Below are 20,570 nucleotides of genomic sequence, written 5' to 3'. Positions count from 1 at the left end.
GTGTAGACAGAATAAGCTTAAAATACATAAAGCTTGTTTTAAGCTTTCTGTGTGTGTTTCAAGGATCAATTTCATGAGTATTTAATTTGCGAATTTGTAGACTCATGAAATTCGCGAAATTAAATACCTCGCGAAATTAACTTGTTTTACAGTATAACAGTCCTCGAAGTAAACTATATAAATCTAATGATATATTCTTAAAGTGTATGTAGCAGGGAGGAAAAGCCGACGGTCAATTGAAAATTTTGACCTTTCATATTGAAAATATGGATTTTTTTTCCCAAAAGACCAAATAAAATTTTGTCTTTTTTCTAAAAAAATCCATATCTTCAATCTGAAAGGTCAAAATTTTCAATTGATCGTCAACTTTTCATCCCACCTACATACACTTTAAGTATAAATCATCAGATTTATAAAGTTTACTTCAAGTACTGTTAAATATCAAAAATATCAATTTTTAATGATTTGCCATAAAATGTGTATTAAATTGCGAATTTCAAAAAATCAAAATTATTTGATATCAGAATGACATTCTTCGTATTCAGAATGCAATTCGATATGTCTGATGTGCTCTAATGTCCCAAAATAAATACTGTCCAAACGTTCATACCCCAGCCCTTAAGGCGGTTTGAAGGGGAGCATGACCTAGCTGTGTTTGCACTCAAATATTGAAACAAATAAAGAAAGCTGACACACATTAGGATTGGTATGGGCTCTATACAGCCTTTCAGGCAGTGTCCGAATTAAGAAAATAAAAGGGGTTGTCCCACAGACAACCAAGTTGTAATTTCTAGTTGTCCACCAAAGCTTTTGGTTGTCCGTAAGCTGCCAGAATCTGAAACAACTACATGTGACCAATGGAGTGAGTTAAGTCAATTTATGAACAATTACTCTTAAATATTTAACAAGTCATCAGTTGTGCCAGGTTTGAGCAAACTAACATGCTGAAAAAGTGACTTTTGGCTGTAGATCTTTGGTTGTCCGCCGCACAACTAGAGCATTATTTTCGGTTGTCCGGTGCATGTTTTGGTTGTCCCGGGCGAATGGACAACCAAAATTTCAAACACTACTTACAGGTGATCCCAAGGCTTGATATAAGGGGTGTCATTTCCACCATGTGCATGATTTTTATGGGAGGGGTAAAATGCAAAACGTTTTGCTTTGACATAATTATTGGCTTTTTGACTCGTTTCCTATAAGATCAATGTATTAATATTAATTAGGACACTGCATTGTTTTAATTAAATGGCTACAAATGGAAAAATATGGCTCCTGCCCGCATACAGCACTTCATGACTTCTCTGTGTACATGTACATGTACCCCGCTAAACCAACAAATTACACCTTAGTGACCAATTGTTGAACTACTATTTAGTTAATCACACCTTTGTTTTTAATCATGTTAAACTCTTGCTAAAAGTGTGACCAAAATTTAGGAAATTGTAGTGGTTAATAGCCAGACAAAGGAGGGAAAATAAACCATTTCCAGTCTTGTGGAAAACTAATCTTAACTTTCAAAACACCCCTTGGAGGTAGTTAAGTCTTTTAGGTGGTATTAACGTAATTGTGGTCAAAAGAAAATGGAACTCCTTATAATATGTGAATTCCATGTTTTGTAACCCCATAATAATACTTGTGAAATAATTCTTTGTATTGTAACCCACAGGGGAAAAGATATATTGTGAAGAAAGTGCAGGGTGTAGGGTGTCACACTGAGCATTTACAACAATACCCTAAAAAGTCATTTTTATATGAAAAGGCAAACACCTTGTATACCTGTATAGGAATTGTGACCTTCTTTAAGTGAAGTGTAAAGAATACTTCTGTTCTAATACACTTTACAGAATTCTCTACATGGTAGACTTTTGAAAATCAGTATTTTCACACATTTGTGTTTTTTCCCCACTTCCATGTTTACGCTGTACAGGCCCTCAAAATGTGAACAAGCACGATAAGTGTTGTTCTTCTATGCCAGAGACTGTAGTTCTCATCATTTATCCATAACTCACATGTCAATCTCAGCGGCTGCACCAGGAATTTTTTTGGGGGAAGTGAATTTCAGGGAAATCAACATTTTTGCACAAAATTGCTGCAAAAGTAGAAATTTACATAAGTTTTCCCCTCAAAAGTGGGGGGGCAAGAAAAATATTTGGATATGCCCCCCTACTTGCCCCCCTGTAGTGCAGCCGCAGCCACTGGTCCCTCCAATTTCAGAACAAGTATCCCTGCTTATTTTATCTCTTAAATTCATCTTATCCCAATCCTATCCTTATTTCTGTGATGACCGGTTTCAAGTAGTACATCATGTAATTATTTGAAGCCACAAAATTGATAAATTTTCCATCTAATTCAATTTGCATCACTCGCAAAAAAACAAAAAAATTAAACGCATCTCTTTAACAAAGTTAGCATCTAATTATATCGGGGTGCACATCCCTGGGTGAACATGCCCTATTTGTGTTGTAAACACTTTTATCATTCTGTTTAGACAATTTCAAGCAATGGCGCCTGCGATACGAGCTACATCAGCGAGTGAGCGCATCAAAGCTTCATGACTATATCTATCCAATATTGTTCATATCCACTTAAAGTGCAACATCATAATTAAAACTTAAGCAGCTTATATCTCAGACTGCAATATCTCTTAAGAGCACCATCTGTCCCGTGGTTGTCTAATCTCGCTAGCTACCGCTGCTACCCGACTTTAGTTCATTCAATGAAAATTGTGCAGATTACAAAACTTGTGCCCTGGTTCAAGTTAAGGTGAACTGCACATGCTTTTATGCTCAAGAAGATTTTAAGTAAGATTTGGCAAGATTTAGCGAGATTACCTATTTCGGTGTAATTCTTATTTACCATGTTTACCACCAAGGTTGTCTGACTGTAATATCCTAATTGATAAACCAGAATATTTCATCTTCGAAATCAAAATCAGTTTCAAATATAAAATGGCAGCTAATTCCAGTTGAGAATAAAGGATTTATTATTCTCCTGGTGAATTCTCCTACATCATTATTGTTCTTCCATGCTCCAGTAATATAAGATTCTAACATCCTTGCATTGTGCCCACGGCCTGCATGCAGTTAGCGTCACATTTCATTCAGCATGTAATAGCACTGCCTGTTTATGTTGTTTGTTTGTTCATTTTGTTTGTGGTACTTTCGGTTTATTAATTTTACCATGTTTTGAAGCCCTTATTGTAAGCGGAATAAACCTTTTCTTCCTGTGTAGGTATCTTTTCCTGAACAAAATATATCATGGATGTACAAGGACAGTGTAAGAAAAATAAATCAAAATCAAAATCAAATCAAATTTTAATTCTCAAACAATGCAAGGCTTAAAAAGCCTATGACCTTTTACAAAACAATAAAATGTACATACTTTACAAAATTTATAAGGAAACAGTGAAATATGACAAATGACAAAATACAAAACCACCTTAAAATCGATCAGTAAACACACATAGGAAACTCACTTTATAACATATGTGATTCCATCTTTTACATGTTTTTAAAAGATTCTCTAATAGATTGCTTTGTTTAATGTAACAGTGAAAATACAATGCCAAAATATACTATTAGGTGAAAATAAATCTAGCCTTTTACACACATACTTCCAGTTACTGCTAACATTAGAAGAGACATTGAAACCAATAACAACATCTCTTCCTCTTTCAGCATACATGCAGTTCCTGAGGTAGACATGAACTCTCACTTAAACCACTTTTTTTAATATAATATTTCTATGTGGCACTCTGCTGTTAACAGACTTGTTTTTTAAAAACATTTTCCATATTTTTGACAATTATTTGAAGCATATTTAATCAATTATTTCGAGTAGAGGAATTTCTTATGAACAAACCGAATAACTAGAATTATGTGGTTCGTAATTAAGGCGGCAGGCCCCCACACAAAGGCATGTAAATAACAAAGGTTTGTAAATACAAATAATATGCAAATAAGCTCATTAATATTCATAAATATGCAAATAATATGACACAAAATTATACAGCACATCAGGCCACCATATTATACTATCACAATACTAAGTTAGAAGTTGACTGGTTATTGCGTTTAAGCTGCAGAGTGGGTTAATAATAATCTAGGCAAAATATATGCAAATAAGCTCATTAATATTCATAAATATGCAAATAACATGACACAAAACTGTACAGCACATCAGGCTGAATAAAAATGTTTGAACATGGCAGTATAATAGCTTAACACCAATTTGTCAGCTTACAATTCAAAATCAGTGCTATAGGAATTCACATTTTGTAGTATGGCCAATAACTCTTTGGAATTACCAGCTCAACTGGCTTGTGAAAGGAAAGGTTAAGATACAATCCCGCATTCAAATGAAGATTTTACTTCCTTTTATAAGACTAAAAGTATCTTCAGAATGATGATTGTTGATACTTCTTTTTCAGTTGGCTGGATCGTGGCTGTAAAGAGTGTAATAATTTGGTCCATCACAGGGAGGGGGGAAGTGTGCAGACAGCAATGAATAACCCTAGAGAAACCATCCTCAAGACATACACTTTGGCTTTGCCATACTATATTATGCTCAAATGATAGTCAAATTCCCAGCCAAGTTGTTTATATGCTGCAGGCCTACCGGTGTTAGATATACTGATGTGAGAGATTAGAAAACAGAATCACTTGTTGGGAAAACAAAGTCTACATACTCAAGTTAAACCATAAAATCTTAAAATTTGCCAACTCTAAAGATGTTGATCATCGTGTGGACTACCGCGAGTACACAAAAATGCACAGCTCAACAAACCATGGAATTTGTCTGGTTAATTGTTGCTTTAGACTAACCTAAATTCACACCTAGGTTTAATTTGGCACGTCCTAGAAACCAATAGGGAGTTATCACTGTACTTTTTAGCAGGCTATTTCAGAACAGGTAGAAGAGTAAAATAAAGAATAATGTCATGTTAAAGCATCAACGACACACAAAGGATATTATTCGGATATTTTCTGACAGTGTTTACCTGTAACTGTTTTTGTTGAGGGGGCAAAAACTGGGGAGAGTGGGGCCATAGGTCTTAATGGGGGGGGGGGGGAGCAAGGGGGTTCACACCCTGGATTACACCTCTACTGGGAAATATAAATACCTGGTAATTGGAAAGAAATAGGATGCCAAAATAATTTTAAGCAGCAATTTTTAGTAACCTGTGCTTCGCAGCATGATCCAAATGACAATTGTCAAAAGATAGTGATTTAAGCATAGATATCTATTTTGATACATCATACTTTTATCTCATTCCACTAAATAACCACTACAATTATACACTTTTGCCCCAGCCAGATAGCCTACTATCCTACATTACCGGGTTCTCGGTTATATGATGGAGCTCGGTTGATCATGATGATACCAGCTTGAGGCGAATGAACATAGCACATAGTAAATGTATGATGAAGAAGCAACATTGGGACTAGTGGTCGTACTCATAGCATCATGATAGCATCAACAGCTGTCATTGCACTTACTTGCATAAGATGGTGATGGGAAGGGGGAATAATTACAGAGTTACAGATTGGTGAGTTCACTGGCTTGCTGGCTGGTATGAAATGCACTTGTCTAGTTGAATATGATGGGAGTTAAAAGTGCTCTAATTTGGCACTCAGAGACTACTACATTTGTTTGATTGCCTGTCCTCCGCCATCTGCACCTTATTTTTTATCATTTCCTATAAATTATTATTTCTTTGTTTTTCTTTCTTTTCTTTTTTTCTCTCGCTCTTTTTAAAAACTTATTTTTATTTAAAAGCCGGGTTGTATCGTAATGTGGGTGTGATCCCCAGTCACACGACAGTACAGCTTCATAACTCTGACCAGCGTCCCAGCAAAGATATTGGTAATTGGGATCACTGTCCATCGTAAGGCTGGATAGCTCAGATGGTAGAGCACTGGTCTTGCAAACCAGAGGTTGCCGGTTTGAATCCCACTTTAGCCATATTTTCTTTGCTCCCCTGCTTCTTTTGGTTTTATTTAACAGATAAAAAAAAAAAAGCTAGCCTGACACAAACCCTAAACCACCCCTTACCCTAAATTATACAAACCTGAACCAACCCAGCCAACTGACCTTTACCCTAAACCAGAACCCTTGCCCTAACCTCGATACAGGAAAATCTATTTTCAGTGTTACTAATATTTTAATTACTTCCCCCCTCCCCCTTATACCACAGAAAAGTTGCGGAGGAAAACAAACAAAATATTTTGGCCTCACTCCCTATATGAGAGTTGCCTGGTCTTTGGACTGGTTGGAAAGTCAAGATTCACTGACTCACTCACTCACTCACTCACTCACTCACTCAATCCTCACCCAACCCAACCCACTAACTCGCTCACCCACTTTTGCAACTCTCCATTACAAAACTCTACACATAAACACAACCCTATTCTGGCCGATTTGATGAGTAAAGCAGATAACAACTTGTTTACTACTCTACGCAGTCACTTATTTACAGAGATGAAAAAAATAAATGTTTCCAGTAAACATAAGCTTTGACTGTTGCATACTTCAAACCATAAATCCCTCAAAATACCCAATACCAGAAATGACATGACTTTTCTATTTCAATGAATTCAATAAAACCATTCAAATAATAGAAACAGGTAGCGTATTCCGATTATAAATCCCCCCTAGCATTGTGCCTCCAACATTTTGTCACATTTGTGACATAGTCAATCAATTTAAAACATTCCTGAATAAACTTCACAATTCCATTCTCTTTCCCCTCTCTCACTCGCTGCTATATCTTTTGTTATACCTGTCTCATTTCCCTGTCAATAAACGACTCTTTTAATAAAAATCTATGACAGTGCAATAGGACGTCATATCAGAATATATATCATTTTTTATAAATTCTGAGTCACTTGGTCTATTCTCCGTTACTCTCGTTATTTTCCAAGTATCCTCGAAAGCAGATCTATTGATGCGCAAACACAATGAAGCCATACTCAGTTGATTTCTATATGCTCTGGTAATTCTGCCATGTAGTAGTTTATCATATTCAATTACAACTGCTATTCAACTTGCTAAAAATACTATAAAAATACAACTTTTTTCACTCTATACGCAGAATTTGTTAAGCAAAAAAAATTAACAAAACATGGACAAAAAAACTCAATACATGTAGTTGGAACAGGTGCTTGGTTACTATATTAGGCACAAAAAAAATGTTTGGTTGCCCTCATCGACCGACTGAACAAATTAGAAATCTTGTGTTTTGTTTTTTTTAATCACTTTTTTTAGAAGAAACCTGAAATTATGAACAGTATCAAGGACATTTCATTTCATTATTCACTCATTTTATTTATTAAAAGCATATTTGATTAAAAACAAGTATTTCCATTTAAATTCAGTCCAAAAATGCACAATTTCTTTACTGTAAAATGATCAAGCATTTGTCAATACTAGCCTTTTCAAAATGGACGAAAAATGTAGGAATAGCCCATGAAAAAAAAGGATCAATCTACCGACCCTCCAAATTTTTGTCTTGTAAGGGCAACCAAACAATTTATATTTTTTGGCCTTATTGAGCTTGATCTCATGTTATTATTATAAGAATGGTTTCAATATCCGATTCATTAGCTCTATTTAGGATTCTATGAGTGATGTTTTTACTGAGTGCAAGTTATTTTCTGATCTGGTAAAATTTTATTTGTGATACTGAAATGTGATAACATACACATTTTGATATTCCATGGCATAAAATTTACCCAGCTTCCCGACCTACTTCCAAATTGACTTTTGAATAAAAGATTTTCAGATAAAGCTGATAATTTTTTTTCTTCTCATACCTCTTTCGGTTTTCCAAAAAATATTTTCTGTACTTCTCGCGATTTTTATAAATTTGATTTGTGCTTTCTTTCATTTTTTCACTCTGCATTCTTTGAAATCAATTCATATTCTATTTCTGAAGCACTTAACAAAACATTGTTTTTCTATCGATGTAAAAAACACCACTGACATTTTTGGATTTTAAACCAAACTAGATATCATATCAATGGTACGCAGCCTCGAGGTCACTGATATTGCGTCCAAAAAGGAAGTCAACAATATTATACCTTTTATACTCACTTCCTACTTTTCTCAGAAAAGGGGATCTGGGAAAACTTTCACAAACAGAGAGCAAATACTGCACTGATATTGATATGTGATTTGAGGGACTGTATTATGTAAATATATAGTTGCATACATTATGGTGTAACAGTGTATAGAGAATACGAACAAAGAGAGAGTGGGTGGGGAACTGCTTGCATAATCTTTTTATAACGTTGCAATATTGTGTAAATTTATGACTTATATAAATAAAATTAGTTTTATTGCATTCTTTTCCTTTATAAAAATATTTGATACCCATTAAGTCTTCATATTTATATGAATTCAAATTTATTTTGGCCCTACAATACATGTATAATTTGTATATGCTCTCAAGTTTTATTTAATACTTGAATTCATTTATTCATTTGTATCTTATTAAGAGTTATTAAAAAAAATATTACATCTTCCAGTTTTCACAAAATATTTTAATTTGTCACAGAACAATAATATAACTTCCATTTTCTATATATTTGTGGTTGCTTCAATTCAGCAATGTTTTATTAATTATTGTTGTTACACTAATATATAATAGCATTCAAAATACACAACTTTCAATACTAATTTGTTCAGGAATGCTCGCACAGCCCCCGGGGGGGAGGGGTACTCAGTACAAATGACCATACGGGACGTGCATAAACATGGGTAGCATTTTCAGCCTTCTGGTATATCAATGACCCCTTTTCAAAGCCTATTTTGGTATATGAATGGGTCCTTTTTTCAAAATGTTCTCAATTTTTTCGGAAAACAGCCCAATTTTTCGTTAATCTAGCCAAAATTGTCAAAATTTCCCCAAAATTTTGAGAAAATTTGTAAAAACTAAGACAATTTTGGGTAAATTCGGCCGAAAATTTTGACTTTTGGTATATCAATGGGTCCAAATTTCTTGCAAAATTGGTATATTTATGGGTCTACTTCCAAATTCTCAGCGCACGTCCCTACCAAAACCAAACTTGAGTACCCCCCCCCCCCCCGGACAGCCTCACAGAAGCGCAAAAAATTGATGTAGCATTTCTCACTGATACAATAATGCACACTGTTGGAAATATCAGTATCCTTAAAAACTTTTTTATATCTTTTACAAATAAGCCTGCATGTCACCAGTAATAGTAAAGTATTAAATATCCCGTACATTGCAATGTGTGACATTTAGAATTCAAACCATGCCACATTACGATGTATGTCAAAACTGGACAACATACTGTGTGTGAAATGCACAAGTTCCCTAACACCCGCCCACATCCATGACTAAAACTTAAATACTCTTATGTTCTACTTCTACGACAGCTGTATTTTGATGTACGTACTGAATTATTTACATCACAAATTGATAAACAAGAAACTGTAAAATGCCGCTGGGATTGCCACAAAGAGATTGCCCTTTTCCCTCACTCATACGCGTATATGTCCACCACTTCTTTGATGCTTATTTTGAATCATCTTAATGAAAAATACGTTCATTAATAGGAAAATCCCACTTGGTGTATGACATCATCGGATGACATCAGTGTTGGAGCAATAAATCGTTGCTAGAGTTAATGAGTCGTTACAATAAGACAACCACTTTACTTCATTGTGGTATCCAATTTATTATTCAAAGGGTGGTTCCTTGTTGGGAGTCATGTGGGTGGGGGTGTGTGTTGGTTCCAGAGAGTAGGGGAATATTTTGTAAGTGCATAATGGTCTATGAGTGCAAAATAATCACAAGGTGAAAGATACATTGTTTCATTTCATGAGCCGGTACGGCAAGTGAAATATTTCAACAAATGATTATAATTAATATCGGTATCTGTCACATAACACAAATTTAAGACAGATATTTATTATCACTCATCCAAAATTCTAAACTTTTTCAAAATTCTCATTTGTCAGCAAAACACCAAGATTTGCTGTGACAATTTATATTTTCATTAATTTCCTAGCAATTAAATTAGTTGTACTTGGAAGCAGTCTCTTCTCTACACACATAATACATCTGGCCAAGGTGCGAAGGGTCATAACGTATTTGCAAGGCATAAACGTAGATGTGATGGTATAAACTATGAAATGGCGTTGGCGTTGGTTGATAGTATAAATACTGATGGTCATCATACAATAACTGTCTAAAATATATGTATTATGTAATAACATCTATTCAATCCTGAACTATAATCATACACTTCACAATTTCACATACAACCGTGGTTATCCTCGGTTTCCCCAATGCCATCAGCATACATACACGATAGTAAGAATGCATTTGAGATCATACCCGCATCTCATATACATGTATACCCATGGATTTACTTTCCTATACAAAGGTATTTTGTAACACACACAAACATTTCTGATCTCTTCAAAATATATTTCAAATATCCAATTGCAACCCTGCTGAAATGCAACCCACTATGTCGCTGAACACTAGACATCAGCATGTTTACTGACATAAGTAATTGAATAATTTCTCTCCATATTACGTTACACATCATACAACACTGTACACCCTACTGCCCAAATTACGCTAAACGACTATCTTTATACAATGCTTAGTGGGCACTGACCAGCACAAATACTAGATGAAAAATTATACAGCCCACGAGTGCCGAGTTTATTAATCAACTCAATCCAATACTGATATTTGACCTCTGTGACAGCTCCGTGTCCTTTTTATACGTATCCTCATGACTTGGTAGCCAAAGTACAAGGTGCCTGAAATATATGTGTAATTTGCAAATTGCACGCTCCCTCAGGGGCAGAGAGGGATTTTGGTGCGGATCTACGTTTCAGGGCGCCAAGCAAACTTATGCTGGGAGCGAAAAATCCACTAGCCACAAACAGGTCATCATTGCATTACATGGATTGTCTGTCTGATTGAGGAGCGAGTTCATTTAGAGTTAGCATAAGATATAAGCTATAACTTAAGGAAGATGGCATACTTTCTACTAAGATGACAAGTTTTTCAATAGGATCTCAAACATGCTCTTCTTCTGTCAGTGCACATTTTTCAACCCCTGCCGTGGCACCACAATTTTTTTCCAAGGGAAGGGGCTTTGTGAATTTGGAGGACAATATTTTGAATGTTTGCCTCCACTTGGACATTTTATGCCCTAAAAGTGAAAATGTATCTAATTTCAGTGGACTTTTTTCCAGGGGGGGGGGGGGCAATTTTTTGAAAAGTGGACTTTCTTCCCAAAAAGTGGATTTTTGTGAAAATGTGGACCTTTTTGTCGCTACGCTCGCAAATTCTGAAATTTTGGGACTTTTTGTATACTTTTTCACATTTTTTTTTTTTGAGGGGTGCGTCGCAGCCCTGCACCCCCACCCTCCCCCTACATACGGGCCTGAATTTGGTCATCTTTTTACAAGAAAGAAAGAACATTGGTTAAAACCGAGTCTATACATGTAAGCAGTCGTGGTATACAATACACACAAACAAATATTACGCAAGTACACAAGTGAAGGAGATCATTACTGATGCTTAATCGTTTCCCCAGTATAATATAAAGTAGGTAATGGGGATACGCATCCTGCACAAGAACAAATAAACACAATAGGGAACAATTGCTCGCTACAAGAGGAAACTGAATATATAAGAAAGAAAGAACAGTTTACCAACCCAAAGTTGTACAAGTATACTGTACAAATATAGACATGTGAATGATCGCTACATTTGAACATGGAAGTTGAGCTGGTTTTCTAATATAAAATTTTGAATATCTGCCAATACAAGAGAATCCTGCTCTGAAAGCTGATTTAGGCCCTTGGAGACCCACACAAAATGAATAATATTTCAAAGAAGTACATTTACTTCAAGTCTACATCTTTCATTTTTCATAGATTATGTAAAATAAAACTAATTTGCTGAAAGTAATACTCTTCCCAGTCTAGCTCTCTGCCTGCAAATTGAACTCATCTATCTCATTGTTTTTTAAACATTATAGAATTTCATTTTTACCAAAAAAATAAAATAAAACTTTATTTAACATAAGCCAATACAGCAACCAATTTTGCCTGTAACTACATGTCTTTGTGAGAACAAGTCCCAAGACGTTGTCATCCGAATTATTGCCATCTGCCCTGCTCAAATGCGTACAAAGACGAATTGCTTCCCCAAACATCTATCGAATTATTCCCACGCGGAAACCCATCGAGACATGCATATGTCGGAGCAATCTTATTTCTCTCACCTAAAAACACACATTAAATATCCACCCTTACATTCATGCATTGCAAACAATACATCAGAACTCAACCGTCCCCCTGAAATTCTATCCTACGTACTTGTGTGTACGGAAGCTTGCGTCAAGCGTACGTGATTATTGTATTACACCTACAGTTTTGTATTGTATGTGTAGTATTCAAAACAAAAGTGACAATGGAACCCATTAAGGAAGTGTATTAATTAATTATTCAAAATGCGTTGGTATTGATCGTTATTTTAATGTATTCCTACCTGTCTACACCGTTTTGTTTCTCTATACACACATAATTAATACCAGTCTGGTGATGGATTGATTTTGTCAATGGTAGTTGATGTTCTACATAGCAGGTTAAAAATTACCACAGGGTTTAAGTGGGTAATTTGTTATAAAACAATGCGCTATTATTTGCAATATGAAATTAATCTCTATGAGTTGGGGGCTAGTCTGACAGGCTTACAATCCACCCCCCCCCCCTCCATCTTTACTAAGCTATTCCAGTTGAAATCCATACACCCCCTGAAGTCATGACCTAAATATTCCACACAGGGGGTGTGAATTTCAAATGGGGTTACCTGAATGGATGACTCCCATTTGAAATCTACACCCCCTGTATGGGAGGTTCAGTTCATGTCTTCCATAGGGGGTGTATGGATTTCAACTAGAATAGCCCATTTCTTCATTTGTACAAATACACCTGCGCAATAATTAATTGCAATCATTTATCGAGGTTCCGTATGTCAAATTTACACTATTAAATTTCGATTATATAGTTCTATGAACTTTGCAATTTTGATATTGCTCATAAATTATTGTCTTTGCCTGTAACTTAATAGCTTCGTCTAATGAAAGTCACTAAATGTTAAGGTTTTTCATTCATTTTATAGTCATCTATCTTATGAATCATGGAGCCAATATGAGTTTTACCATAAATTTAACGGATTCGTATATTTTCTCATTCCCTATTGCTCATTTTACAATGATAGTCAGGGCATATATTAGATAAGTGGCAGAAAATATATTGGGATGACTTGTAAAATGCAATTAAATTTTCACCAAAATTATTGCATTTGACATTTTATTTTTTGTTGAATGCACAAATTAGCACATCTAAAGGCAATTTTTGTAGCAGGAAAAGCTTAAACCACCCCTAGTAACGTTTTAAAACAAACATTCCCACAATCTCTCTTGCACTCTTTACCAGTGGCATAGCGTGGGACATCATAATAGGGGGGCACTGACCATGATTGGGTGCACCGGCCACTGATTAGGGGGGCGGCACCGTTTTTCAGCAATTTTCCTATGGGATTTTTTAAATTTTGTAATTATTTGGGAGCATGTGTCCCCCTGTACCCCTATGACAATATCCCAGTGCTCTTTACGGCCACGTGTTTTGAACTCGCCACCCTTAGCGTTACATCAAAAATATTATGAATTTTACACCAATCAAGTTTCAAATTAGAATATCTCCACAACAATCAACCCTAAACTAGCAAAAGTATACATTTTTGGAAAGCTGAAGGCATAAGCAATTTAAATATACACATTTCAACTCATTGTACAGGGTGACCTTGAAGTTATACAGGGTGGAATAAAAAATCCAAATAAAAATGGGTCACTTAATGCATTGCTTATTACTAAACTTGCAGTTATAAACTGAAAGTAAACAACATTGATTTGGTTAGAGGTTAGGGGAGCCCATTGATTTTGGAAGAAAAAAATCACAGCTGTTTGGTAATCTCGAATACAGGGTGTCCCAAAATATGTTCAAATTTTTTTACAATTCAACATATTTTGAACTGAAACATTTTACCCCTAGCCCATACAAAAAAAGTACGTCCATATTTAGATTCCTCATCAAATTTCCTCTCAGAAAATGTAAACTTTGACTATGATAGGATAAGTAATTAAAAATTGACGGCAACTTTTAGATTTTAAGACATCCGCATTGCTTACTACAGTGTTTAATATGAAAACAGGTAGTTTTGCACATAAAAGTTTGCATTTCATAGACTAAACCAATCATTAAGAGTTCAAAATGATTAAAAACAATTAGCAGAATAAATAATCTTTCAAAAGAGCTCTTAACCATGTCTGTAGCCCATATGGATGCAAAGATATGATCAGTCGATTCAACGCGCACACACAAAATCTTTATTTCCCATAGACTTTGCACATACCGCCACCGCCTCATCCGCCACCGCCTCATCCCCCACCTCGGTCATTCTGAACTCAAACAACTCTAACTCCACTATCTTAGCTGATAAACAATTCTCCTTTGGAGGTCTTTTAGGGCACACATTTAGCTACAACATGACACCAAACACACTTCAATACCTTTTGTTTAAGCAGAGATATAACAATTTGAACGAGTCTCGATTTGGAAAAGCGTAACAACACCACCATTTTTGGGTGGCGAGTTCAAAACGCGTGGCCTTACATATCTTTTTTTGTTTTGTACTATTTCTGCCAATCCTTCCCCCCATCTCCCCTTCCTCTTTTCCCCTCTCTGCCTCTCATTCTCCCCCCTACCTCTCCCAAAATCTCCCCCTCTCTTTCCCAGAATCTTTCGCTCATATTCTCCAAATAACCCAGACAGCTCACCTGCAAATTATTCGGCAATTATAACCTATAATATTGTAATTCATAAGCCCTTGGTGCAATGAGTTAATAATATATTCAACTTCCTAAACTTCTTAGCTGATTTCCTTTTACACACTGCAGCAGTACCACAGTCCTTTCTGTTGTTTCTCCTTAGTGGTTTGCATCCCAGGGTAGCTAGGCTGAAGTATAAATTGTTACGCTTGAATTAAAAATGAAATTGAAATTTAAGCTTTAAAATTAATCCGAGAAAAGGCCAATAGGTTAATATTACACAAAATTGGCAATCGCTCATAGCAGCATTCTGGCAACATTTCCAAACATGCAGAAATTCAATAATATACACTCAATGCTGCTTGCTTTATCGATAAAATAAAATATCATATTGCTATGGATAGTTCCAGTGCTGTACAACTGCAACATTCAAGTGGATATTTACACATATATAATAGTTGTGATAAATGATACAGTTTCACATGTCACAACAAATTTCCCTAATAAAAAGTAATTTGCTCAACGAAATGATTAAAAAGCAGTACTTGACACACTATACGATATTCTCTCAGCCCCCCCCCCCCAATAAATGCCTTCTTCAATTTTGTTTCAACCAAACTATTCAATAAATGCTGAAAATACCATAGAGGTAGTAACAGTACCTGTATTTTGAATCAAATTTTTGTATCGGCATCCGACGGCCAATTTCGCGATATATATGCGTCCATTGTTATTGACCATGTTGACCTAATTTGTTGGAATTAATTTTTGTTTTTAAGCTTCCCAGTTGACACGACAGCCAGCTAGACGATGTAATCAAATTTTTAATGGGAATTATCATTGTAAAAAAGACCTTTAATTGACGCCTCCCTTTTGGTAAATGCGACAACCGGCCCCTGGGGCATTAATTAGAGAGAACTCTGACACTATTTCATGAAATAGGTCAAGTAATTCTTTCTTGAAGTGTCCATTGGCCTACATGTAGCGTTGTCTGCTAGCATACGTATTGAGCATGGTTTCCAAATTCGACATTATTGCATGCACAAGAGAACTTTATTACCAAGATCTTAGATCAATACTTGTTTTTGAAACGAAAAACACAATTTCTGACTTTTTTTTTCTTTCATGGATTAAAAAGTAAACATTATTAAGATGCAAACAACAACGTGACAAATGTGGTTTGATATAGTGACAGATATCTGATCATCGTCACTGGGCAGGAAAAACCTGCTATGTAAGTTGTCACTGTTAGAGTTACTCATTTGGCAAAACAGGGAACAGTACAAAACACCAAATTTGAAGATATAGTCATTATGCAGGGGACACAAACCCTGCCGAACTGTTTGTCAAAGATGTTGTTTTTTATTAGTTAAGTGTGTTTCAAAATTTAAAATTTAAAATTGAGTTAGTAATGTTCCCTGTTTTGCCAAATGAGTAACAGGTTTTTCCATAAACCATCTTATGGTCAATGGGGTTTCCTACCCAGCAATGATATTGATTTAACTTTCAGTACAATTGTGCTCTACATCATCATGATCATTAGAATAATGCAGTTACGCTCGTAAGTTTGAAAACATATGTTCACCTATTTGTTTTATAGCATTAGCAACAATCCAAGATAACCTTTTCTTTCCTTCATATTATTTTTGCTGAAGAAAACTATTATTGCAAGAAAATTTGAAGCAACAACTGCAACATTTTGATAGGAGATAGAGATGTGCCTCCAGAGGTGGGGGTGGGGGAGAGGACTTGGAGGGTGTGAGGCCTGACCTTTGTACTCCAAAACATCAAGGTGTAAATTTTCCTCACAGGTGAGAGGGCAGGGAAGAGGACTATCACACTCTCTTCTTTACTATTTCCACTAAAAAAACTGTTTTAGGGGTGGATGAAGAGGACTATCACACTCTCTTCTTTACTATTTTCGCTAAAAAAACCAAAAGCTTAAAATTTGGCAAAAATTAGATGATTTTTTTGCAAACATATTTTGAAAATATTCTGAATTTTTTTCAAAAATTTTCAGTCAAAATCAATTAATTTTGGCCCCAAAACGGCTGATTTCACATGATTTTAGCAAGTAAAAAAAAATCTCCCAAAGTTACCTAAAATCTGGATCAGTCGGGCCCGTAAAACAGGTTTTTTTTCCGTCGCCTAATGGTAAAAGATTTGTTTGAAGATGACATGACAACATAATCTGTTTTCTAATGTGCACAGCTCTTAAAAGTTAAAGACCCACATCTGATATCCGCTAGTACTCATTGTACAAATCTACCTTCAAAGTAACAAAACAAGCACATTGGCTATTCCAGTATATCCACACACTCCCTATGAAAAACATGACCTTAATCTCCCACACAGGGGGTGTAGATTTCAAATGGGAGTCACCCATTCAGGTAACCTCATTTGAAATTCACACACCCTGTGTGGGAGATTAAGGTCACGTCATCCATAGGGGATGTATGGAATTCAAATGGAACAGCGCATTATCTCGATTTGCGCAAGTTGCAAAGTAATAAATACTGTGATAGGCAGATAGTTAACCCTCAGGAAGATCTGGTTTAAAGATCTGTTTACAATAATCATTCAATCCCCTTTATATAAATGATGTGTAAAAATAAAACCCCTACAGAGTTACCTAGACGTAAACTTGTATCTTCTTCGTTGATTTGAAGTATCATTTCCTATTTCTAAGCTATGGTGGATAATGTCTAAATCCAGTCCTGAATCCCTTCATCTCTTTTGTTTTATAAATTGAATTAAGTAAACAATCTTTTTGTGTGTTTAGTTACATTGTTTTTCTGACCTACTTTGAAGATTATTTTTATTTTCGCAGAAAATTACGAGCATTTACCACAAAAATAGTCAAACAGTCACTTCTTTTGAAGATTGGGCCTGTATAAATACTTCTTAAAAGACTATTATATAATAACTCAAAATCATTCAATGATTTTAGTTTAGGTGAACTTGCTGACCAGAAACCAATAGTACCATACTAGCTCTATATAGCATTAATTGAAGATAAAATATTTAAGAGTTCACTCATGTCTCTTTTTCAAGACAAATTGGAAAAAGCTAATCGTTGTTATGCGTGCTAGAAACGAAGTATCCCGCAACGTCATTTTTCATAATTTCCACATCACCAAACACCTGTTATAATATTACAAATCCCCTCATGTTTAGTTCATTGATGTCAATATCAAATCTATACAACAATCATGAACCCTGCACACTATGAATTGAACTCAACCACTTAGTTGGAGCAAACTCAATCATCTTCTATCTATGGTATTAGATTATTAGATGATATGATACAAGTTACGCACTCACAGCTCACTGAACCAGGTCTCAAAATTGCGCTGGTTACCAAAACGACAACGACTAATGAGCAATCCCCTGCGGAACAAGGTTAGGCTCCAGAAGTCTAGGCCGTCGTCGTTCGCTCCCACTGCAATTTGTACAAAACGCACCTACGGGGCAATACATTTTCAAGTGCTGTCGTGGGGCAACATTTTGGCAGCATTTTGTATATAATGGCCCCAAGCGATGGGGATTTATATACAAAATTATGCATGTGGAACTTTATACCGTACATTTATGCATGCAAGCGGGTTGCTGCCGCTCAACGACTGGAACAATATTTTGGGTCGTTCGTTCGACAAGGTGACTGACTGACAACAAGGTTGTGAGGATGCATTTTATTGTCATGAAATGACTTATAAGCTTGACAACCGGAGAGAAATCCCAAGAGTCAAAAGCAGAGAATGAATTTGGAGCAAGATGAGAGTTGAAAAGACGAATAGAAAGGAAGGACTCATGGGAAGATGAATGGGGAAAGACCAAGAAAGGCCAACAAAGCACAGAGGATGAAAAGATAGCAGGTTTACAAACAAACATCAGAAAAGCAGAGAGAAATGACACTAGAATCTCCAACAATGCTCATCTGTCACGGCATATGATATGTGTATTTTATGTTTTGGGGTACAAAAACACACACTCAACATTTTGAGGTCAAATTTTCAGTTATGAGAGTTAATTAGGGGTTAAAGAACAGTGCCATTGAAGATGAGAGTATTTCAGCTTAGTAGTGGGGTAAAATCAGATGAAGAGAAAAACAGAAGGGTAAGAGATGAAGAGAAAGGATGGATGGAGTTAGGGAAGAGATGAATTGACAGGAATGGATTACCTTTTAATGAAATGTAGAATCTGAAATTATGAAAAGCAAATCTATAATAGTTTACGCATTTGAGAAACAGACAGGCACTGACAGTGGTGGTGCCAGGAATTTGGTGGGGGGCATTGTGGGACAAAATGAATTTCAGGGCCTCAGGGGCAAAATCAACCAATTTTAGCATAAAATTGCCACAAAAATGGAAATTTTAAATGTTGGGTCTGGGGGAAAGAGTTCTGACAGAGGCATTCCATCATACACCCCCAACATTGGCACTACAACTGGGCACAGCTGGCAGAGATGGACAGACATATAGACAGAGAAAGTGGAGAGAGAGAAGGTAGATACATACCCAAACAGACAGACACACATAAGTGTGAGGAAAGTGAGAATAAACACTTCAATGAGAATGAGAATAACCCAGGGGGGGGGGGTCTAAGGGTCACTTTTACTTTACAAACAGCATCATTTTGCACTTATAGGGCAATTTTTTTAAAACAAATTAGTTAAATGTCTGAGGATTTTTTGGTAAAAAGCTACCCCATTATTTTGGGGATTTGTAAAAAAACCCATTTGTGTGGCACATATCGTAGAAGTAACCTACCCCCCCCCCTCGCAAATGCAAAAACACACAAGATAAGAGAGAACATGTGTAATATCAATAGAAGGGTAGAAAAGGATGAGAAGAGAAGATTGGGAATTAAGATTGTTTTGATGATATGTATGACATCATCATGATCTATCACACAGTATTTGCATCTCTAGCTCGTAGTAAATGACTAATCTTATATCACGGTCTCTGCTAGGGTACGGATGTGTGACATGCATACTTGGCTGGGATAGCTACCACTATATGGGTCATAATAATATTATTATATCATCTACAATGGCTTGCTTCAAGAAGTTCCATTCAACAATCAGTGCTCAAACTTTGACCTCAAGGTGTGGTATATGAGTTTATGTCCCCAATACATTCAAAGGTCATTCAATGAATTGGGGATAAAGAACTGTGCCATGATAGATGAGCATGTTTCGCATGTGCTCGCTAGCACCCATCCATCCATCCACATCATAAACAGTGTTGTCAATCAATCAGACAATCAATTGAGCAAATATGTATCTCGCAACCGCGTATTGCCCAAGTGACGGAGGTACTACGCTAACGATCGAAAGAAAATTGCTGCCCCCTCCTTTTCTTTCCTGAACAATCTCATCACTAATTTAGATGCTGGTGAAAGCTCAGGGCAATCCCTGTGGTGAGAGTACATAAACACAGCCAAAAAAGAAAGTCTCCAGTAGTTCCATCCCCATTTAATCAGATTCTGATGAGTTTATGGCAAAATAATTTATATAATAATTTTCTATACACTCTCCTTGAAGATTGATACCAAATTTGATATCAAAAGTTTAATCATCGTGAGCATAGAAACATTTGTTTGGAAATTCGTGCAATTTTAAAAATGACATAGGGAATTGTATCACGTAGCAGAGCTAGCGTGAGTGCCAAGAATTACGCC

At 35.9% G+C, this 20,570-nt stretch overlaps 1 protein-coding gene and 1 non-coding gene across 2 annotated transcripts in view; one reads left to right on the top strand and one right to left on the bottom strand.

The window, feature by feature from the left end:
• Positions 1–20,570, bottom strand: part of LOC140138235 (DENN domain-containing protein 5B-like) — a 99,683-nt gene that overhangs the window by 39,367 nt on the left and 39,746 nt on the right.
• On the top strand, positions 5,892–5,964 carry Trnaa-ugc (transfer RNA alanine (anticodon UGC)). Its single transcript has one exon. It is a non-coding gene; the product is annotated as a tRNA-Ala (tRNA).

Source organism: Amphiura filiformis, chromosome 17, assembly GCF_039555335.1.
Source record: "Amphiura filiformis chromosome 17, Afil_fr2py, whole genome shotgun sequence".
NCBI lineage: Eukaryota > Metazoa > Echinodermata > Ophiuroidea > Amphilepidida > Amphiuridae > Amphiura > Amphiura filiformis.
This window is presented reverse-complemented; position numbering and strand designations above follow the sequence as displayed.